At 28.7% G+C, this 23,875-nt stretch overlaps 1 protein-coding gene across 2 annotated transcripts in view; it reads right to left on the reverse strand.

Moving 5' to 3' along the window:
* LOC119679589 (putative uncharacterized protein DDB_G0277255) overlaps nt 1–23,875 on the reverse strand; it is a 103,906-nt gene that overhangs the window by 12,479 nt on the left and 67,552 nt on the right. The gene's annotated exons all lie outside the window — the stretch shown is intronic.

The following is a 23,875-nucleotide window of genomic DNA, read 5'->3' on the forward strand; positions in this document are numbered from 1 at the left end:
TGATGTGTGCTATTTAAGGATGCCTGCCTGACTGCTCGCATGCCTCCACATGCTATGAAAATAATGGCAGCCAAATGATGGCGTGTTGATTGAAATACAACATCATAAATGGCGTTGAACTGACGGACGGACGGATGAACAAAAACGGCCAGACAGCATATTTTCCGCTTGCCATTTTGAAATCAGCGAAGCAAGTGTGTCATTAATTAGTGAATTCTAAAAATGAAAAACAATTATGAATGCATACTTTGACTACGAATTTGATTGATTTATAATGTAATAGGAACGACGCCGTTGAATGAATTTAATATTTCCTTTTTTTATTCATGCTTATTTGTAAGTAGGTACAGTACAAAAGCGACGACTTCATGCTAAAATGTTGCTGTAATTATTATATTTATTAAAAGCATATTTGGAAGTGAATCAGTTTTGAAAACATTGAAGTCGCAGTACTACTCACATGGTAGTAGCAGCTACAATAATTGATGCCAATTGTGACTACTTGCTCTGTGATTGTCTGGTTTGTAGTGCTTTATGAAGCACATTTGTGGCAACATTTTTTCTTGATACACAAGATTTACATACGTTCTTGTTGTTGTTGTTGTGGTTGTTATTGTTGTTGGTGTTGTTGTCTGCGTAGTGTTTTTACTCATTGGCTTTGGATTTTGTTTTGGTTTATTTATTTTCAGATATTTCAGATCTGTAAATAGCACTAGAACCGTACGTACCCCACTCACTTTTAAATATCAATAAATCATGCTTAATAATTCCCGTTCAACTTATTTGCCTGCATTTATTTTTAGGTTCATTAAAGATTAACAACAATTTTATTTAGTACCAATTTTACTATATTTTTTTTTTTTTTTGGTTTTTGGTTTTCTTGGATTTCATATATTTTTCTGTTTCTGTTTCTGTTTCTGTTTATTTTGGGTTTTATGAGGAAACAAGTTGGACTAACTGCTGGGGAATTCATGAGCACACAATTGCGAGCCACATTCGGTCGGTTTCGAATGTTTATCGAGAAAGTGTTTTAAGTGAATAATCATGTTTCATTATAGCTTGAATGCCTGCCTGCCTGCCTGAATGCTTGAATGTTCGCCGAACAGAAATTAATGTTATTTTTGAAAAATTTATAAATATCATTTAAATGATGGCAGCAAATTAATACAGAAAATTTTATGAAAATTATTTCGATATGAAATCCAATGAAATATTAACAAATGAAAATTGGCAAATTTGTTATTCATGCAAAATTCTATTTCCCCATTATTTTTCCTACTATTTTCCTGTGGACTTTACCATAGAGTTTTCATTGTTTTCCTCTTTTTTTCCCATTTAATACATGAATATTGTTTCTAAGTTATTTATTCATAAATTTAATTTTATAAAATGCTTTTTGTGTTTTCATTTTATATATTTTGAACACATTTCACTATTCTTAATATTAAGAGAAAATTTAAAATTTTATTCTTAGATTTGCATTAATTTTCACCTGCAATTTCTTGCTTTAATGTGATATAAAATATCTTCAATTTTATTGCAGAACAAAGAATGAATATCATTAAGATATACTTTTGACTTCAATAAATTTTTAAGATTTGTTATATTGTCAACAATTTGGTTTAAAGTCTATTTTGTTTTTTTTAGAATTTTAACTTTTATTTCCAACGTTATTTTGTGTATATTCTTATACGTATTTCGGCTAATACGCTTTAGGCTTCATCAGGAGAATTCCTAATATTAAAAACGCCTGTGTGGTATTGTTTTTATTATATTATATTATAATCACATTTTTTACTTAATCCCAGGATCCCAAGGTACAGCGGATTTGAGGGAAACGAGAAAGCCGATGAACTAGCCAGAAAAGAGGTGACCCCATATTATATTATTCCACAAAGGAACCATTCTGCGATCCTTAATGAAGCTTTTACAAACTTAAAATTAATGAGTGACTGGAAGGAGCAGCTCAGACTGTTTGAGATAATACAATTGCCTGCAGCAAAGCTAAAAAATCCATGTCTAATCGATCAAAAGCCAGAACTATGCAGCTACTAATGCTGAACAGAAGTGGCATCCGACTTTTCAAAGGATTTCTGACTGGGCATTGCGGAATAAAAAAGTACCAAACGAACCTAGGTATTACTAGAGACGATAGTTGTAGACTTTATTACGAAGAAGAAAAAACAGTAGAACACATTCTGTGTTAGTGTGATAGTCTCGCCAGACTCAGACTTCGGTACCTATTAACTGCCTCTTATAACGGAATTCAACGGAATTCTTATATCAACTGCCACTTATAACAGAATTCGGCAACATCTCTCCAAAGGACAAAATGACATTCTTAACTGCTACTCGTCTGTGGAACTAAAGTGGGTGAGTCACAATAATCCTCTAAGCATGCAGTGACGTGGTGACAACTGCCCAACCGTTTTATAAGCTAATCTCAACCACATATTTTATACCCTTTAGTTAGTTAGCTAAAGTAGAGGAAAAAACAAATCCTCCTCAAAGAAAGCTATTTTGAATCTACAATTCTTCATAATAATAGGTAGAAGAAGGTCGAACTAAAACCAGCCAAAAGCATTTATAAACGCGTTGAATGTGTTAAGGAATGGATATAGACACAACAGGTGTTCTGTTATGGTTTCTTCAAGAGTTGGTAGATATGTGTAGCAGGAGATAACACAGTTTAGGTCGAGTCTAGCAGAGCGCTTTAAGAACAGATATTAACCTAAATATTTCTAATTTGCTTCTGTGTATCAAGTTAGAGGTTTTGCATTTGGAATAGATTCGTTATGTACCCCTTGATCTGACTGCTGAGGTTTATTCCATTTACTTTACTGTGAATAAGAAAATTCACTCAGCATTAATTGTTTGTAATTAATTTGTAAGATTTATTTTAAAATTATATAAAATCATTGTTGTATACTTTTACAATATACAGACATTATAAAAAATTAAATATACGTAGAACTTAAATAATGCTCCAAAAACCCATGTCGCCACTAACCGTTCCAGTAATCAAAGGAATGGCAGTCAATAGAGAATACGGAAGAATTAGTATTTATACAACAACTATATCGAAACAAGTGAGGGAAGTAAGGAAGTAGTATATACTTGCTAGGCAGTAATTATTGACTATGAATTAACTCTATGAGTTGTGATCTTGATACTCACACTGGGATACTCACACACTTCAATCAGTCGAAGAATGTCGTGGATCTGAAGACGAGGAGGAAACTGTGTTTCATCTCAGATGAGTTGTCAGTTGTCAGTATCCTTCCTTAGTTAGAAGGAGATCAAAAATCTTCGGATCTCCTTTTCTCACCGATCTGACTGAGCTGTCATTCTGTAAGCTTAGGGACCTCGACAAGTTTATAAGATTGTCAGATTGGTTATCCTTTACCTAATGAAAGAGTCGTTATCTTTTTCGGCTTTGACTGTATACTGATTTAAATCTATGTACATACCAATGCTTTTTTGAAACAAGGCCCCCACTCCAACCTACCTATTAACGGCACAGTTGTGTAGTTCTCTAATTCTAATACATTATATTTGCATTTAACTTTCTTTAGTGATTAACATAGATGAATAGTTAGCTCAGTGTTTAACAGTAAATCCTTAAATCCTCACTGTGGTTGTTTGTTATGGCAGTTCTCTTAACTTTTCTCGAATGAAAACATTTTAAATTTGTAAGACGTTTCTATTTTCACGTCTTACATATTTTGATCTTAGTAGACTGTAAAATTAGAACATATCAAACGTTAATCGTTCTTGGCACAAATTTAACAGCAATTTAATTAAAAATTGACATTTTATGTTATAAACAAAAATGAAATATTTTCTTAAAATGCTGTTGATTATTTGTGAGAGCAAAGAAAATTTTAATTAAAATTTTTGCTATCGAATCAAATTTTTATGTATTCAAAACGTTTGTTTAAAAGGTTGTTCTAAATCGTAATAAATTTTTAATTAATGTTTGAATTAAATGAATTTAAAATGTAATTAAATTCAAAAATGTTGATTACTGACTATTTATATTAAAATAGTATAATAACGTATAATACTCGTACATATAAACATACGTAAATATGATTTAAATAAATACTATATGTACACTTTACATATGTAAATATGATTGTAAATTTTTTATTTTTGTATTGGTTTGTTTTTCTAAATAAATAAATATAAATAAATTAATATCAAAATGCATAGTTTGGGCTTTGGCAAGGTGCTGGAATGTCAGGTCTTCCCATAAGAAAATGAGGATGAAAGAGATTTATTGGTAATCAAGGATATAAAGATCGAATACAAATTAAATTATTTAGATATATTATAAAGGACTCTATAGATGCGTTATTCGAAATATGGGTTAGAGTATTCCCGAGGTAAAGCATGACTGTCGTAAGAGTATAAATGGTAGCGAATGAGTTTTGAAGCGGTATCTGACTGGGGGTGTGAATCTGGTACATTAGAGTTCAGGGCCCACTGGTTCGGTTGTTCTGACCGATGGAGGTTCCTTTTGCGACTAAGAATGATATAAAAAGAATAGCTTATGGATATACAAACGAACTTTCGCTGATTAAGGTCTCTAATAACGTTATATTTAATGCAACCCGAAGGTTGCAAGTACCAGGAAAATACTATACTATATCGAGAGCGAGAAGAATACATTAAAAGAGTAAGTGTAATGTGACTAAGAATGGCATGAAGAACAGAATTTATTAAAATACAAACGAATTGTCGATAATCAAGGTGTCTAAGAGAGAATATCAAAGAACGAGAACATCCAAAGATTACAAGGGCAGCATATATTTAGTGTATACTGTTGTGAATAGATTTTAATGCAATAGTCAAAGTTAGGTTCCAAAAGAGATATTTTAGTATAGCTCAAAATAATGTTAAAAGTATGCAAAGAATTTATCGAGATGTATTGAAGGATATATAAAATAAAGTTGCATATTTTTCTTTGTGCTCAAAACTCCAGCTTCTGGAACTTTGTCTCATTGTTACGACCTCTTAACCATATCATATTTACAAAGTCATGCTCTCAATATATGGTTCAATGATAATATCAGGACCACAGTGATGGCTAGTCACTGGAAATTAACACTGTAGATATACACTCTCTAAAAAAATAATGGCATATCCTATTCACATACAATAATCTGCCTCAATTAATGTGAATATAAACGAGGATATATTTCCACATTTACTTTTTTCTTGTAAATAATAAACAATATAATAATGTTAAAAATTTTAATAAATATTTTTAAATGTCTTGTATATATTGTGAATGCAGAAATCTTTTACTAAGTTTAATTAATATAATATAAAATATAAATTTATAATTATATGCAATTTTTGAAATTTGTAAAAATAAATTATGATGAGATTTGCAAATATTTTAAATGCAATTTAAAGAATAAAAATTAATTATAGAGGCATCCACAGAATAAATTATAAAAACAATTTTAGAATTTCTGCAACACAAATAAATAGAAAATAATAATACCGCTTTAATCTTTGTGTATTAAAAGTATAAAATATTGTATTTAAAATAGCAGAGTTAAATCAGAAAAAAAAACTGAAATTATTGCGAGAAAAAAGACTGAATGTCACCACTCATTAATTGTTGCAATTTTGTTTTGGTTTGTGTGGTAAAGCACGCCGCCTTGCCCACGCACCAAATTGCATTCGCATCTAGACGAACATTTACACGTCTTAATAGTTGTATGTGAATAAATTAAGCCAAACATAAGTATAAACACATAAATACCAAAATTAAAAAAAACAACTCAAATGCATATGGATACCTTGTCCCCGTTTAGTAGTGGCTGCAGTTTAACTTAACACCCCACACATCACCAACACCGTCACCGTCGCCGTCACTATCTCCACTACGAAACGCATTTAAATTTTAAAAACATTTTGTATCCACAAGACGCAAATCAAATTAAAATGCATAGAAGCGAAAAGGAACTAAAGTATGAAATAAAAACAAAAATTAAGATTATTTTTTTTTTTTTGAAACTATGGGCACTAGAGAAAATTATAGGCACATTTACAGCTCGGTAACATAGTGCAAAGTGCCACCATTCCACCTGCCTTTATTGAGGCGCTCTGCCACTGCTACTTGCCATTTGGCTCCATGCAAACCAGCAAGGCCTTTGCGTGCTGTGGGTTTTAGTGCTGCGTTGCTGCACTTTGTTGCTGCATTCGCTTCGGCAGCAACATCATCCTCAGACTCCGAGCGAGCAGTGCATATTTTATGCTGTTTTATGGCTGCATCAGGCACAAGTTTAACCGCAGCGAATTAAAGAAAATTTTACTTTAAATAGTTCATTTTTTTTTTGATTATTTTTTTTTGAGTATTATTTATTTTATTTTTTATTTTATTTGATTTGATTTTAGTAAACGCAACTCTGAGATTTTAAATACATTTTAGCTCAGCATGAATTTCTGTCTTCTATTTTATATATCTTACTTTATTATTTTTTTTTAATTTTATTTTTTTGTTAGTTAATTTATTTAAAGTTTTTTGTTGTTGTTGTTGTTTTTGTTTGTGTGCATTTGATAAATTTTTATAATTTTGATTGCAACAAGTGCAATTTTCATTTGAAATTGCTCCTTCCTTCCTTGTGGATTTTGTTCGTGTAATTCTTGAATGATTTGAGTTTATGGTTTTGTGTTTATTCGGTTTTCGTTTAAATATTAAATTTTCCCATTTAAAAATGCACTTTGCGACGACTTTTGACTTCAACGATGCGTACCCTCGTCTCATTTTATGCTCGAATGCGATGAAAATGTAATAATTCTTGAGTATTTTGTGATTCTTTGAGATTTCATAATTTTAATTTTATAGGTGAGCGATTTTAGTAGAGGCATTTAAATAAAATAATACTTAGAAAATATAATAACATTAGAATTGGGCTAAGTTTAGAATATGCAATTTACTTCAATGTTAAAATGAAAGGAAAAGTATTTTGAAAGTATTTATTGTATATAAAATTAATTGAATTTAATATATTTTAAATTTTAGAAATTTTTTGATGATTTTGTCATTTTTTATAAAATATTATTTATAATAAACATTTTACATTAGCAACTCAAGAAGACACAATGCAATTGTACTTTAACAATAACCTAATTTAAGCAATTTCATAACCAATTTCTTAATTAAGTACCGAATAGTCACATACTGTATAGAAAAATTTTCAATATATTTGAATTAAAGTAGTGTAATTATCAATAATTAACTTCGATTAGGAAAATATCATCAAAAAGTTATCACATCTGTGGTGACCATATGCGCATGGGTTGCTAAAAACTATCAGAAAATATGACGACCTGAAGATGATCATCGAAGATGGTGGAGATATTGATGTTGTTAATAAATTTATAAAATGTGTGATTAAAATGAATCAAAGTGCTTTGTTTTTAATAAAAAAAGTTGACCTGATACCCCACAAAAAACATTAAAATTAAAATAAATTATTGTTTATTAAAATAAATATATTTAAAAAAAATGTATAATCAATATTATTAAAAAAAATCAATTTTTTTTTTGGAATTTTTTGAAAATGTTGCATTATGTTCAGACGGGAATTTTAGACAAAGACTATCTATGACTAAAAACATATTTCCTTAGAAATATTGTTATTAGACGTCCCCCTCTTATTAAGTTAATATTTATGCAGAATTTCTTTGGTACACTATATTAACGACTAAAGTGCATCAGTTTGATCAATTTATTTATTTATTAATTTAATTATTTATATATTTGAAAAACAATAACACAATTACAAACTAGGCTAATAAATAGTGCAAACACCAAGAAAAATCCGAAGAAAAAGTGAAGGTCTGGACGAAAATCGAAAATCACAAGAGCATGGCTTGAAATGTTAACATAAAAGAGATCCTCCTTGAAGTAATGCGAATGCGGTACGAGGAGGAATAAGTGTTGCCAAAGAGAGGGTGTTTTAGTCGGTATACTAAATATTAAAGTTAGGGAGCCGAGCACAGCATTCCGACGACGGTCGGTCTGACGGTGCATAAAGCATTCCACTTCCTCATAACAAAACAAAAAAAAAATTACACAATTATATTTCAACACTCTTAATACATTAATAATACATACATTAACTCTCAGGACTATCGGTTGTAATCAATTTATTTTCTTAAAGAATTAAAAGATTTCAGATATGAATTGTTGATAGTTCTTCCGGTTCATATAAGAACAAAAAGTAAACAAAAAGTAAAAATAATGTACTTTCTGAAGTTTGTTTTAATTTTTCTAAATATATTAATTCATTTTAAAAGAATTTTTCGTTAATATTAATTTTAATTTTATTATTAAATAAACATTAATTTTAAGTTTCAGTTAACAGTATATTTGTTACTTTTAAATACGTATATATATTTATATTTATAAATATTTATATATATTTATATAACTATTGTCCATATAAAAATTGTATAGAATAGTTTTTAAATGTATTTGGACAGAAAAATAAATACTTATATTATATATTATTGTTATTATTATATTATATTATTGACATGGTATTTTTCTACTACAGTTAAATAAATATATTTTATTTTTTAAATACACTTCATGAAAAAAAAATTTAATTTATATATTGAATTTATTTTCTTGCAGTGAAATTAAGCAGCTTTAATATAAATAAATAGGACAAAAATAAAAGGATATAAATAAAATCTGTGCTTGACAGGTGTCTTCATCCTGCCAAGTGCACCGTGTGTTACAAATAGCTTTCAATTGTCAAACGTAAATGTAAAAAAATATTCCACTTTTGATATATTTGAGGTTTCTAACTTGAGTAAAGTGAAATGATTACTGAATTCAAAAAAAAAACTAAATTTTTCACTTAAAAAGCTGTTTAGAACAGGTAAAATTTTTATTTTAATGCTCCATGACACAATTGTGTAAAATTGAGGATTAAAATTAGCTTTTATAACAGTATTCGCACAGTTTTCTGCAATCGGAGAATTTAAATTTTACTCATGCTTTTGCTATTACAAGGGTGATGAAATTAATACATAAACAATATTTTCCTTCAATCATTTTTTGATATTTTCTATTTTAGATTTACATGGGGTTTTATCCTTAATGTCTAAAAGGAACCGTAAACAAAATAAATAAATAAATTTATTTAATTAATTCTTAAAATGTTTCTTTTACTTTTCTACATAAGTAAACCAAGGAGTGTTCATGTAAACGAATTTTCAATCTGCAGAATGCATTAGGTGTGGCAAGCGTCAAAAATTAATGCACGCAATTTAATGCTCACAAATTACTTTAGTGTCGCTTCGATTTAAATGTTTAATATGTGAATTTTGTTTGAAATTAATAAATATATAAAATAAAATTTGCAAAATTAATTTAATTAACTCAACTTAATTTTTAAGTTCCACTTAAATAGTTATCAACCAATAATTTAAATTATGTTCATGCTAGTTGACGTGTGCAACAGTGCCAGATAAATTATGAAATAATGATGAAGGACTAAGTAAGCAATAAATAATTGCAATGATAACGACCATAATAGCGCAGCAGTTATAATAATAACAATTGATTATTGTTTAAAGTGAATTATAGGATTAGAGATAATCAGCATAAATACATAAATTTCAACAGTGCAATCCTTAAACTAGGCAAATATCAAATGTGCAAGCCAAACAATACCATACCCTACACACACAAGCAAACAAATAAACATTTTCCTCCTCATTTATATCAAATTATTACGCATAAATTCTATGCAAACTGAATGGAGACAATATATTTAGTAGGAGTATTAAATTTAGTTGTTGTAATTAAAGTCATTGTTATGGTCGAATATTGTTGCCTGGTGATGATGATAATAATCACTTACTGTTTAGTAGATTTAATTACTAAACATATTATTTAATATTTATTATCCTAATAAAATATTGCATACATCATATTTGAATGCATTTAAGTTTGAGTATCAGCGCATACATACATACATAAATACATATATAGTATGCATGCATACATACCCAAACAACAGTTATATATTTGTAGGAGTAAATCATTCATTTATATTAGTCAGTTGTGGATGATTAGGTGTAGATAGTTGGATTAATTGAGGCAAGGTATTTATGCTTAAGGTAGCTGCATTCTATTTACTTTATATGTAGGAAGCAAAACTATTTTAGTATGAAAATTTGGTTTAATTAGGAGTAAGCAAGCTTGTGGTTTCTATTTTACTACGGTTCAGAAGTGTTATAATTAATTATAAAAATTTTTTTAAATTAATTATAAATTAAAATGTGAAATATAAATATTTTTCTTCATTTATCTTTTTGTTTTCACATTAGAGCATATAGTTCTACCATTTGCAACTACAAATTTGACAAAGTTAATATTATTGCAAACACAAACGATTATAATTATTAAAATTATTTTACTGAAATAATAATTTTATTTAAATGATTAACACTGTAATCATTTTTTGGCATGCTATGGGAAAATTAAACACTTTTTTAATTAAAACTGTTTAAAAACTTCAAAGATGTTGCTTAAATATAAGCCATTTACAATTCTCATTTGCTTAAGAGTTAAACATGTATTTATACAAATGCAGTATAGACTACTAGTTATTAATATTTTAATAAAGATGTTAGCTAGATTAAGTATTATTTGTTCTAAGTTCGAAACGTAGATTCTAGAATGCTGTTTAAACAGTTGATGTGCCGTTATTGTTTCTGAATTACTAAACAAATTTTTGCAAAGTTTTTCTTAACAGGAGTTTCTCTGCACACTTAACACCTGTACTAGCCCTATGAAGGCTATTGACGTCATTCTACTTGATGTCAGTGCGATTACTTCAAGATAATATATGCTGGCAATCCAAAATGGAAGGTTATAGCTTTATTTCTGACTACCCCATTAAACAATGTAGCACGAAATATCTGTCGAAAAAAAATTCCAAAAAAAATTTATTTAAAGAACCTTTACATGTAGGTGCAAATAGGAAAAAGAATTGAGCACGGTTAATTAAGATAACCATATCTGTGTGAATGGTTCGAAATTAAATTTCTTCAAAAAATTATGAAGAAATCCTTACTGCTGGCGGACTCATCGAATCTGTTTTAACCTGAAATCTTTGCAATAAGTTAGTGAATCGATTTGTTTCAGAAAAAAATTATAAAGTTAATAGATATAGTAGAATTATTATTCTGACGCTCACCCATTATTTTGCAAAATCAAAGTCAGAAAAATAATGCAATACTTAACTGAGATGAATGAGTAAACAGACCACAATAATATTAAACTGTGTTGAAAGGTTCGGACGAATACAAGAAAATAATATTACGTATAAATTAACCAAACATGGATCAGTCGTTTCCTCAACGAAGAAATAAATACAGATTCTATTCAAAAATGCTCAAAAATATCTACAATCATTTGTTAAGAGCAGCAGAACAATTTATTTATAATTTATTTTAAATTTCCATCAAATCGGTTGAATAACATTGAAGTTATTATACATTATGTACAGAAATACGCCCTGCAGTATGCAGTATTTTTTTTTAAGAAGTTATGTCTATATTTAAAGACTAGGTATTTAAATTATTTTTAAAAACTATATACATATTATTTTCATCAATATTTCGATTATAGTCTATAGTCATCTTTAGCGTACCTGGATATTTGAAACTATGTATTCAAATATCATTAAGATTTATTCGATTTTTTTTCAGTGCTTGAAAAATATATTGTTTTTGTAAATTGTTGATGGAAATCACACAAAATGATTCGCGTTTATTATGTGTTTATTTCGCTTGTTTATTGCTGAAGAACATAGCACAACATGTCGTATGTGCAACATTAAATAAATTTATGCATTCATTTAACGGCACAAAGTATTTTGTTCTGAAGACTATTAGGAAATAGTTTAAATTCTGTTGGTAAATAAACATAAAAGCGCCAGTGCTTATGCCCGCCCACAAAATTTTTGAAGAATTTTAGAAAGTATTTTTACTCTCCAACCGTCAAATGATATAAAAAAAACTTTTTTTAAATCTTTCCTTTATATATGAGTACACAAGATTTGTTTTGTAAGTTGCCAAAAAATAAAACAATTTTACTGTTGCTCCGCCTTAATTTATATTTAAACTTTTATTTAACAAATGAACTCAGAAGCAAACAAACTAAAAACACAGTCACACACACTCACACACACACAACGATAAGCAGACAAACTGGCATGCAGGCATACTGTCACACTGGCAAGCAGGCAGCCTGTGCACAGTAGCAAATGACTTTATCTCTGCTTCAAACTGAAAATCATATATGCTTAAACGTATATGGTTGAATGTATTTGCCTTAGAGTGTGAGTGTTTGTGTGTGTTTATATGTGTGCTTGTGCATTTGTAAGCCCATAAATATGGCCAATAATAATTAAAATAATAATCGTTGCGGCTTAAAATGCCAACATATAAATTGATTTATAAATAATTACGTGCAGAAAATGAAAAAGTTATTAACGTAACAATTTGCTTTAAAAGCATTTAATAATAATAATGACTAAAATATGTACAAATATTAAAATTGATATCATATTTATAAGCACGTATTTTTGTGTGAGCACTGTGTGTGCGTTAGCCTGTGTAATTACGGTATTGGGGAATGAGTATTCGGTATTGGCGTAAATGTAGACAGAATTAGCCAATTTGCAAGCACTCAAAAGCAATAGTAACGGATCAATTAATGATTGCTGTTGTCTGTGTTGTATTTGTTGTGTTTGTTGTTGCTTTTTATTATTTTTTTTTTTGCTATTATTGCTATTATTGCTGTGTTGCTTCTGCTGTTGTAGCTTTTGCTGCTATTTTTGCTACTGATGTGGTTTGGTTTTCATGATATTATAATTTATGATATTAATGTATGTACGTAAATTGTTGTTGTTTTAGACTCCGGGAGCGGGAACGGTTGCGGGCTGAAGATAACAGTTTGTCAGGGTAATTTTGCAATGAGTTTCAATTTAATTAAGTCGCGGTTGCGAATGTATTTATTAATTAAATTATTTAAAACTACAATTTTTTTTTCGCTGCATTGAATTGAATTGCTCTCAATACGCAAATACTAAAATCATAAATGAATTTAATATTGTACGAAAAGCAATAATAAAAGGCAAAACTTGTTCTATATTTTTTTTTTGTGAATTAATTGCGGGAAAATTGGCAAAGGACAACAATGGTTTTTATTAATAATTTGTTAATGGATATTTAATAATTTTTTTTGAATTATTTTTGTTATTATTATGCATAGTTTTCATTTGCCTTTTAGGAATATGTTTAATGAAACATGTTTTATTTATTAAATACGTAGTTATGCATTCATTGAAACTATACTTTTGTTTGGGTAATAATTTTTTTATGTGGGTCTGATAACAAAAATAATTAAAATAAAATAAATTGTATTTACCTTTATTATCGCATAAATAATAACACAACATTTAATTATGGATGACAATATAATTTTGTATGACATGGCGTATGCGTAACAATTAATATTTTTGTTATTTATGTAATATTAACACTTGATACTAAAATTTTCATATTTAATTTAATAAATATTTTGAAATTCTTAAAATTTTAATATTTAAAAGGTTTTTGTTCAAATATTTACAATATTTATATATGGTTTTGGATAGGGAATTATATTTGTATATTTTTAAATTAATATAATTTTTAGGAATTGTTCTCGGATAAATAAAATTAATTATAAATAAATGTATTTATTACTTTTTTTCTATTTTTTTTTTGTTTGATGCGTCTTAATGTTAGACTAAGATGTTTAATTTTTATAACTAATATAAATATACACACAAGCAATTTACTTTTAATTAATTAATTTTTAGAAAGTATATAAGTGTGGTGGCGTCGGACACAACCAGCGTTACGGTGGTTCAAGTACAATTAGAATTCATCCTAGAAAGTAGTACTTTTAGGGATAACAGCTAGAGCAATATTCTATATCTCGTCAACTTAGGGTTGGTACTAGATGCACGGCAAGAAGCAAAAGCAGCGATCAGCCCTTTTATAAGGTACATCTCTTTTGATTCTTTTTGATTCATGATGTCAAAAAAAGCGATATGTGAAGCTTGCTATAACGATATAAATCTGATACTGAACATTTACGTCGACAGACGAAAACGGAAGCTTCAGTGTTATAATGAATGAAAACAGATTTATCGTTTGAGAAAGTCAACAGATGGTAGCAATGAAATAAATAAATAATAAAAATATTAACTCAAAATAACTACGGTCATAATTTCTTTCGATTGTTTCCTGATGTTTAGCACCTAGTCATGCTACTTAGTTCACTAAAAGCAATCGTTGTACGCTTATAAATTTAAAAGTATTAAATGCTTTGCAAAATTATTTCTTGAATTTTAAAGTTAAATTTATTTGTTTATTTTATATTATTTTAATTAATTGAATTTTTAAAATTTTTTAATATTTAAATATTATTGTAAATTATTAATATAAATTAGCAAATAATTTTTTTTTGTTTTATAATTAAATTTATAACAAATTGTTTTCATTTAAAAAAGCTTTCATATTAAATTTTTATAAATTTAGTTTAATTTTAGTTATATTCAATTTTCATTAAAAATAAACTTTAATTAGGTTATCAAAAATAAATACTAAATATATAAAAGAGAAATTCTCATAAAACAATTTATTTTTCATAACAAAACAAATATTAAATTAAATGCATAAATTCATTTTACGATTCATATCCACCTTCAGGCGTATGAACCATTTATTTTTCTTCTTTTAAATTTATTATAAAGTCAATCAAATGGTTTAATGCCTGAATGCTCGATGCTTTAAGATTTTAATTACAAATAAATTTTGCGGCAAACTTATTAAAATCTTATAATTTTGCGAAAATAAACACATCAAAATATCAATTAAGCAAATACCAAAATACAGCACTCAATAAAATTAATAATATTTTACAAATGAATACAATTCATTTGCACTAAATGTGTACTAAATGTGAGTTTGTAGTTGTTGTTGTTTTCTTAGGAAACGCAAAAACGCAACAAAAACAAATTAAAATGTCTGCCAATCTTATTAAGTTAATATTTGATACTTGACACAATTGTGTAGGTGTATGTATATATGTGTGAGTGTCACATACACATTTAAGGGAGTGTATTTATGTTTGTGTGTATGTGTATAGAGTATTTGTAGAGCAAAGCAAAGATGAATTGTCATTTTATTTAACGCTTCTGTTTTTGCCAGCAAGAGCACATTGCTTTTGTGGTAGTTGATGTTTGTGTTGTTGTTGTTGTGATTGTATGCCTGTGGCAGTAATTTAATTTAATTATTTGTAATTTGGACAATTGCCAGAATGGCTCAATAAACGCAATAAACACAATAAAAGCAATAATGGCAAATAGCAACAACATAATAAGAGCATTTGAAACAACAGCAGTTAAAACAAAAACACTAAAAGGCAATAACAACCATGTTGTTATAGTAACAATATGTACTGTTGGTGTTAGTGTAATTTTTGTTTTTGTTGTGATTTAACGTGGCTTAAATTGGTATGGCTTGACTTTAAGTTGATTGGCTGCTTGCAAGTCTATTTGTGTGCCTAAATGTCTGCTTATCCAAATGATTATGAAAAGCATTCGGTATTGTCGTTCGCTAGAGTATTTAATTTTTCGTTTGGCTGTTTGTTTGTCGTATATCCGCTGTGTCTGTTCATAATAATAAATAGTTGAACCATATGTTCATTGGTTCAAAAAAAACCTATCATTCCGAAATTTATTATATTTTTTATCATTATAATTATAATCTCAAGAGATTTGGAGTTCACTTGAGGTTGTTAAGATTCTTATTATAGAAGAATTTTTAACTACTCTATTCAATCCAGATATCTACTGAGCTATGTCATATCAAGAAGATATTAATAGTTAAACTGAATAAAAGTTTCTTAAATCTATTGTATCCAATTTAGTTATAGTTAGATCCACCCATTATATATATAGTTAGATGCAAGTTCACATTGAATGAAAGTTAGTAAATACAAATATCTATTTAAATATATTTGGATTTTAGCAGCACAACACTTCTTCGGGGCACTAAATCCCATGGTACTAGATTTAAACCTACAGTTGGGTGCTACAAATGAAATTCACTGACTACCAGTGATACTCCAAACAGTATCGGGATGGTGCCCTTAATTAGACGGAAAAAACAGACAGACAGTTTCTACTGGAAATACTGAATCTTATGGTATGTCATGTCGTCCTCTGCATTCATAAGATGTGATAAAAGACACTTATTCTTTATCTTATAGTCGTTATAGTTGTTGTAGTAATATGCTGTTGTGTTAATGTGAAAATTTAGATAATTCCAATACATCTGCTTAAGTATAATTTTTTTAAAAGTTTTTTTGTAATATTTTTGGTTAATAATTATATCTTCCTCACAGATAAACAGATAAAATAATAATTTTGCTTAAATTTTAATTATTATATTATATTAAATAAACAAGTATGTTTTTTTCTTAATATATATTTATAAAATAATTACAACATGTATATTATCCATTATCCATTAATAATATATTATCAAAAGTGCTTTGAGCCCGTTGGGCAACATTCAAAACTGCATGTTACAGGCATACATAGCCATATGCTGTACTGCTCAGAGCACCACTGTACCGCGTTGCTTATGCGCATCCAATGCACATACTTATGCACACACAAATGCACTTGTTTGTTGCTGTGCTGTTTTGTTGTTGTGCAATTTTGTTGCCTGCAGACTGCACTTTGCCAAATATGCAAGCTGATTTAGACTCGACACGTTCTCTGGGCAGGCTAAGTATTTGTATGAAGTGCGCTTCATTTGTTCTAGTGACGCTCATAATCGCTTTGGCATTACGATTTAGCAACAATTTGCATATTGCAATTGCATTGCAGTTGAAATCGGTTGCAGTTGCAACAGCCGCAATCGAAATGTTTGTGTGCTAATGTCGTCGTTTGTTGTTAATTGATTTTTATCTGGCTAAGGGCTATTTTACAGTTTGTTGGCGACAGTTTATATGAAGTGATTTGTGTTAGCTTTAGTGGGTTGTGTAAAATCAGTTTAAAGATTTTAATTGCTCAGTTTATTTTCTTTTTTTGTTGTTGTTGATTTTTGTTTACTATTTCATTTACATTTCCATTTAAAATGAATGTTGTTCTTGTTTTTATTTGTTAGGAAAGATTTGCATTTAGATTTTGAAGGTTTAATGAGGCGTATAAGTTACATTGGCAATTTGTGAAAATAAACTAATGAAAAAGGAAAACAATAAATGCTCTCTTAATGGAATTCACACATCCCAATCCAGTTGAAAATTGTAGTCATTTAATGCAACATTGTTGCATATATCTATTACTAAACATTTATTTCGAAATCATAAATAATTTTTATTTTTTACTTAGAGTAAATTTATGAAATTATGTCTTACTTCTCGAGAAATTTATTTTAGCATTTATGCTAAGATAATTATATAAAACAAATTCATTTTGACCAATAAATTTATTTAGCTTCAAATATTTTACTTTGAAATCAAATGTATATGTATTTTTAATAGTAATATATTTGATTATCATAAACATGATATTTATAGTCAACTTTATTATTGAGTTTTAACAAATTTTGTTCTTATTTCAACATTAGAAATGTTTCCCAAGTTTCCTATTTTGTTATTTTAGTGCTGTTAGTTAGCATTTCAGAAGCTTTTTTATTAAAGATTATTCTTTGATTTCACTTACTAACTTAAAAGGCCATTACATAGGTGAGTCATGATTGGCCGCATCCAGTAGCTTCCTTTAGCCAATCTAATGCTGCAGGAAATTTTTTCCCTCTTGGTTATTATCCAAACTTATGGACCATAGAGTGTTAAGTAACTTCTGTTGCAAAGAGTGATTCTACCTTGACGTTTTAAGCTGAAGTAATTTTTAGTATTTACGGTAGTAAGTTAGTAAGTAAGTTGCCAACAGTAACGTGGATTCCAAAACGCTTAGAAAACCTTTTTGTTGGCAGAAAGTATTTTATTTTTTCCCTATAAAACTTATCGATTGAAAAGAAATTAAAACAATCATTCTACCTGCACATATTTAGGTTTTAACCACACAGTATTTCATTTAAAGAGCCAACCTTTTTTGATCAGGACAGCCGAGGCTGTGGGCAGTGACCCCCAAAGTACCAGATTTACATTTCCGGTTAAATGCAGCTAGTGGAACTCACTCTCTACCAGTGGTACTACAAACAGTATCGGGATGGTGAGTTTCATTAGACGGAAGAAACAGTTATCATAATAATGAAGATAAATGCATCAGTACACATGGGCCAAACTGAAATGCCACAGGTATTTTACCACTTTATTCCCATATTTCTTATAAACTAGACTTATCAGTAGATATCAGTATAAATTTCACTTTGTCAGGTTTTCTCTGGAAGATTTTGCTTGAGGCACCAAATATAGTTACATTTTTTCTTTCTTTACTAAGTTTTGGTATTGAAATTTTTATGATATATGAAATCATTAGTTGATTTTAAAAAATTTTTGTAATTTGTAGAGGCGTTAAGGTTACGTTAGGTTATACCGGCTTCACTAACCCATTTTATTACCGTATAAAAAAGTTAGAGACTAAAAAACCATATTGAACCTTTGCTAAAGCTTTAAATGCTCTGTAAAGAAAGGTCCTGCAGTTGGCGAATATCTTCAAAGCAGGAAGCCAATAAAAATGTTAATCGTTGCCGTGCGCTGCACTTGGCAGAAATAAAGCTGTTATGGGGCACTTTCATAGTCTTCTCCACAACTGTGATAGAAATGCTTAATGTGAGATTCAATTTTCTAGTATGGTTCCATAATCGGAAGTGATCCATCAACAAACCTATCACAAGACTGATATGTTTACTGACGATAAAGTAAGAAATATTATTTTTAGTCATAATCACAACTGCCTAAGCATAAATTATTTAGTTTTATAAACATATCATCTACATAAATTATCTTAATTTTAAACATCTGTTTCATAATTAAATCGAAATTTATTTATTCAAAATCTCATGTGTGCATCAAAAGGCAAAATAGTAACTAATGTTTTAATTATGCGGCATTGAGTGTTTTGGTCCTGCGGCATTTTAAATCACTATCGCTGCTATTGAAAATGACTGCTCTAACCTATGTAGGAGGTGTGATTTAAATTATTGCTCATATATTATCCTAAAGTTGTTGCCGTTGTTGTTGTTGCTGTTGTTGTTGCTGTTGTTGTTGTTTAGAAAATGCAATAATGCCTTGCCAAAATTTTGCAGCACGTACTACATGTAATTGCAACAATAATAACAACAGCAACAATAACAGCAACAACAACAACAACAATGTAAATAACATCAATTGGCATAACATCGGCCTAAGCACACATGAAATTAATTGAGATTTATTGACTCATTAGAATAAATTAACAAGGATATATGCACATTTAGTAACGTAAGGCATATGTGGCATTAATGTAATTCCTTCTGTGTAAGTAGATACATATCGACATATGTAGATATTAAATAACTTCAGTTTATGTGCGCTTGTATGTGATTTGAATTCATTTTGAATTTAAATGCTATTCGACTTTAATTGTAATTTGATATGAATGCCAATTTCAAATCAAAATTTATAGCAATTAAATTTTTGAAATATCTTCGAATTTAATTTGATACACATACTTTATTGTATATTATATGAAATGTCTAATTGATATGAGTAAAGGTGAAAATCAATTAATTTGGGAGGTTAATAAGTTGTGTAACAATTAGGAAAAATATTTAATTATTTTAGTAATTTAATTACTGTTTTTGTCTTATATTTCATAGTGCAATCCACAGAAATGTTATCTGTTTTTGATGAACTTTTGACAATATGTGTGTATCTTTTTTATGGAATAAATATGTTTCAAAAATTATTTATTATTTTGAGATAGTTGGCAATACTGAGAAATCGTAATGGTATTCCTAATAACTCCTGTGAGATTTTCAGAGCTACTCCACTCCCTCGTCATTTTAATGTTTTTCATTGAAAATCGTTTTGGTAGTTTCGTTTAGATAAATTTACATATTTAAATAATAACCATAATAATCTAAATACTTTTATGCTAGAATTAATTCTTTTATTAATAGAAGTGAATTCTAAGAACTCAGATTTCCAAGACAAAATTGCTAATATTTGTTATTGTTTACTTTCAAGAAGTTGTTTGCAGTAGTTTAAGAATTACACCATGACTTTCGAGGCGCTCCTATTAAGTCACTGCATCAGATTCAGTTATAAATATTCAGGCTTATTGAGATATATTGTTCAGTGACCCTTGACTATATATTTTCCAAAGTATTCTTTATTCACATGCAAAAAAATTAGCTTATTTGTTTTAATTTAGTAGACGATAACTGATTTTTTGTAGTGTCAGGTCAGCAGATATTTTACTGCTGTTCACAATTTGAGATTTTTTGCTAACACATTACTTGAAAAAAACTTTCAGTTATAAAAATAGAAACTAAAACCATTCCGTCGTATTTAGACGTATTTAGTAGAAACTGCACACAAAGTACTTTTTAAAAAATTTGTTCTGGAGACCAAAGCTTAAAATTCATAGAGAAAATGCTTATTGTTTCTTTTTCTGTAAGTTTCCCCAACTTTTACAAAGAGTTTTAAAATGAATGCGCAGGTCTATGTGTTTCTACAGATCAATGACTAAGGAGAAGTGCAGTAAGACTTGCAGTACTCACGCGGTCTCTTTAATAAGTTCGAGATCTGGTGTGGTTATACGAAGGTCATGCCAACCGATAAGTAACGCATGATGTAAGTGTCTTCCATTTATCATTGGTAAATCGAAAAACGTAATGTAATTTTCTTCACGATTTCCAGGGGAACGTAAGCCGGTACCACTAGGGATTTATCTAGGAAAGCATCAAGGTGAACCAAACTAAACTGTTCTTATATTCAGATATCCAGACGAGGGTTATGTCAGTAAGCTAGTTTAGTTCAACAATTGCCTCTTTAACTAGCTTTGACTTTACGAAGAAAGATTTAAGGGTTGTAATTGCTGTTTGGGTGCCAATAAAAATGGCAACATCACATTTGTTCTTGATGTGCCTTGCAATAAGCCAAAATGCCGTTCTAATCTCTACAACTTTAGCTTGGAAAACCTTGGCCTCATAAGGTAGCCTAAGGGAGTACTTTTTATTTGCAAACAGCGCGAAAATTCCTGCTCTAAAGATTGTAGTCTGTTTTGTACCTAATATATTTAATGTTATTAATTATGAACTAATTTGTATTAGATCTGATATTTGATCTTTGTTATTTGGAATTCAACTCAAACAAAAAAAAATTTTGTATTTCTTATAAGTGGTTTTGTTAGTACATTGATATTAATAATAAATTTAAATAATATTTATTAATTTTTTAAAATATCTGCTATCTAATACAATGTACTTCAAAGTTATTCTTATCTAAAAATACAACTTATTTTATTAAACTAAATAAAAATTAAAAACACTTAATACAATATATGTTGCCTAAATTATCTCATTAACAATTAAAATTTCAAATTAAATCTCCAAATCTAATTAATTTGCTAAAATTTGTAATAAAAACGTTAAAAATTCGCTTCAATAATTTTATTGTCCTCGATAATAATTATTTAATAAATTAGCAGAATTTTAGTAGTTTCACGCATGAACTGAATTCCATTGCAGATACTATTAAATTTGTAATTTTAATTGGTTTTTACCACAGCATCCCATTCCATCATAAATTACGAAAAAAAATTTAGCATTTAATTGAATTATAATTTCCATTAAGTCCATTATTAGCACAAAGAAAATAATAAACTCATTGAATAAATGTTAACACCACTAAACTGTGTTTTGTTAACTGGTCTATAAATTAATGCAGTGAATTATATGCTAATATAATAATACAGGGTAACGGAATTTTTTAGAAACTACAGAAAACATTTAAATTTTCATAAATTTTGTATGAATCTTAAAACAAAAAAGATATAATTATTAAAGTTTTTATCAATTATACAATAATAATAGTTTCAATGAAATATTTCAAAGACGTCCTCATTATGCAAAAAATATCAGAAAACTAGAAAGTAAATAATTTTCTTTATTACTACCATAAACATATTGCTGAGTCTTCCCATCCTTTATTAATTTTTTCAACACTAAAAGAATTCAACAACTGTTGATGAATGATGTTAGCAATATAGCGAGATTCGAAGCACCCCGTCTGGCCATTCATCCGTCAGCAATTGTCGAGAATATTTTTATGATCGGGAATCTAGAGTAGAGAAATTTTACACCGCGTCGATATCTCATTTAGAAGTACGTAGTAATCAAAAACACTTCTGGATGTAAATTGGACTAAACTGTCCTTCAGTCCTTTAAAAGCTATAGCTTTCTTTATAGCGATCAACTGCGTTCTATAAACAATGCAATGATCAGGAATCGTATTATATATAGATTTATTTAGCCTGATTTATTGATAAAACTTCACTGCTTATACCTCTACCTATTTTTAGTCCGTTATTATAAATGCTTAGATCCACTTCTAATGAGGGACCTCCCGACAGCCAGGTGTCTCTAGATGGAAAATCGACATCAAATTTTTTGTTAAAATTTATATCGATTACATCAAAAACTCTTTATTCAAGAATATGGAACTTTTAAGTATTGAAAGGCACAGATCTTTAATTATTACGTTTGGAGAGTTATATTTAAAAAAATGTAGCAGTTTCTGGTGTATGAGAGACATAACAAAAGTGATAAAATGATGGCGTTCGGGGAAATAAGTGAAAATAAATATTTTTGATCCATACACAAAATCCAGGAACTGAAGTAAATAGAAGAATTCCTTTAAAAAGGGTTGAGTACTATATAGACAGCAAAGATATGACTATAAGAAAATAAGAAACGATTTATTTATTATATATTTATGTAGTGTTGTCAGATCACATAGACATATGTGTTGGTGTTTTATATATCAAATTATATAGCAATATAGCAAATATAATATTTTCTAATATATTTTCACAATAATATAAAAAAATTTCCATCTAAAGAATACAATTCATATGATAATTTTAAGCTCATATAATATCATTTATTTGTCTTCTTCAAACTATTTAAGTGAAATCCATTCAAAACTATTTTCCATACTCTAACCCTGTTTAGTAATCAATTGTGTTCATGTGTTTATATTTGTAATTGTGTTGACAAATGTGCAAGTGTATTACTTACTAATATTAATATTATAAGCTTAAAAGTAATTTATCATACTATCATACAAACACTAACAATGATAACAACAGTAACAACAAGTCACAAATATATGCCTGCACACACACACACGCACACACGCATTCGAGTACATTGAAATTCACACAAGAGCAGAAGAGCAGATACTGCATTAGTATGATTAGTAATGTAGTCATGTTCATTATCACACAGGATATGCTTGGCAAACATATGCACAAACATAACTGTTATAATGTCCATTTGTAATTGCTTCATTCATACTGCATAAACTGGGATACGCTCATATGGTTACAGTGCTATGCATGTTGTGTGTGTGTGTGTGCGCTGTGTGGTTGAGTTTTGTTTATGAGTGGTGTGTGCATGAAGTGAAAAACAATTTAATTACACTGACAACGAGTACAGTTGGCATATTTCATATTACGTATACGCACTGTTGGCTCTGATGGCGCTGTTGGGATTGTTAGGAATGTTGTCACTCATTCCGATACTTTTGAGCTTA

Source organism: Teleopsis dalmanni, chromosome 2, assembly GCF_002237135.1.
Source record: "Teleopsis dalmanni isolate 2A chromosome 2, ASM223713v2, whole genome shotgun sequence".
Lineage (NCBI taxonomy): Eukaryota > Metazoa > Arthropoda > Insecta > Diptera > Diopsidae > Teleopsis > Teleopsis dalmanni.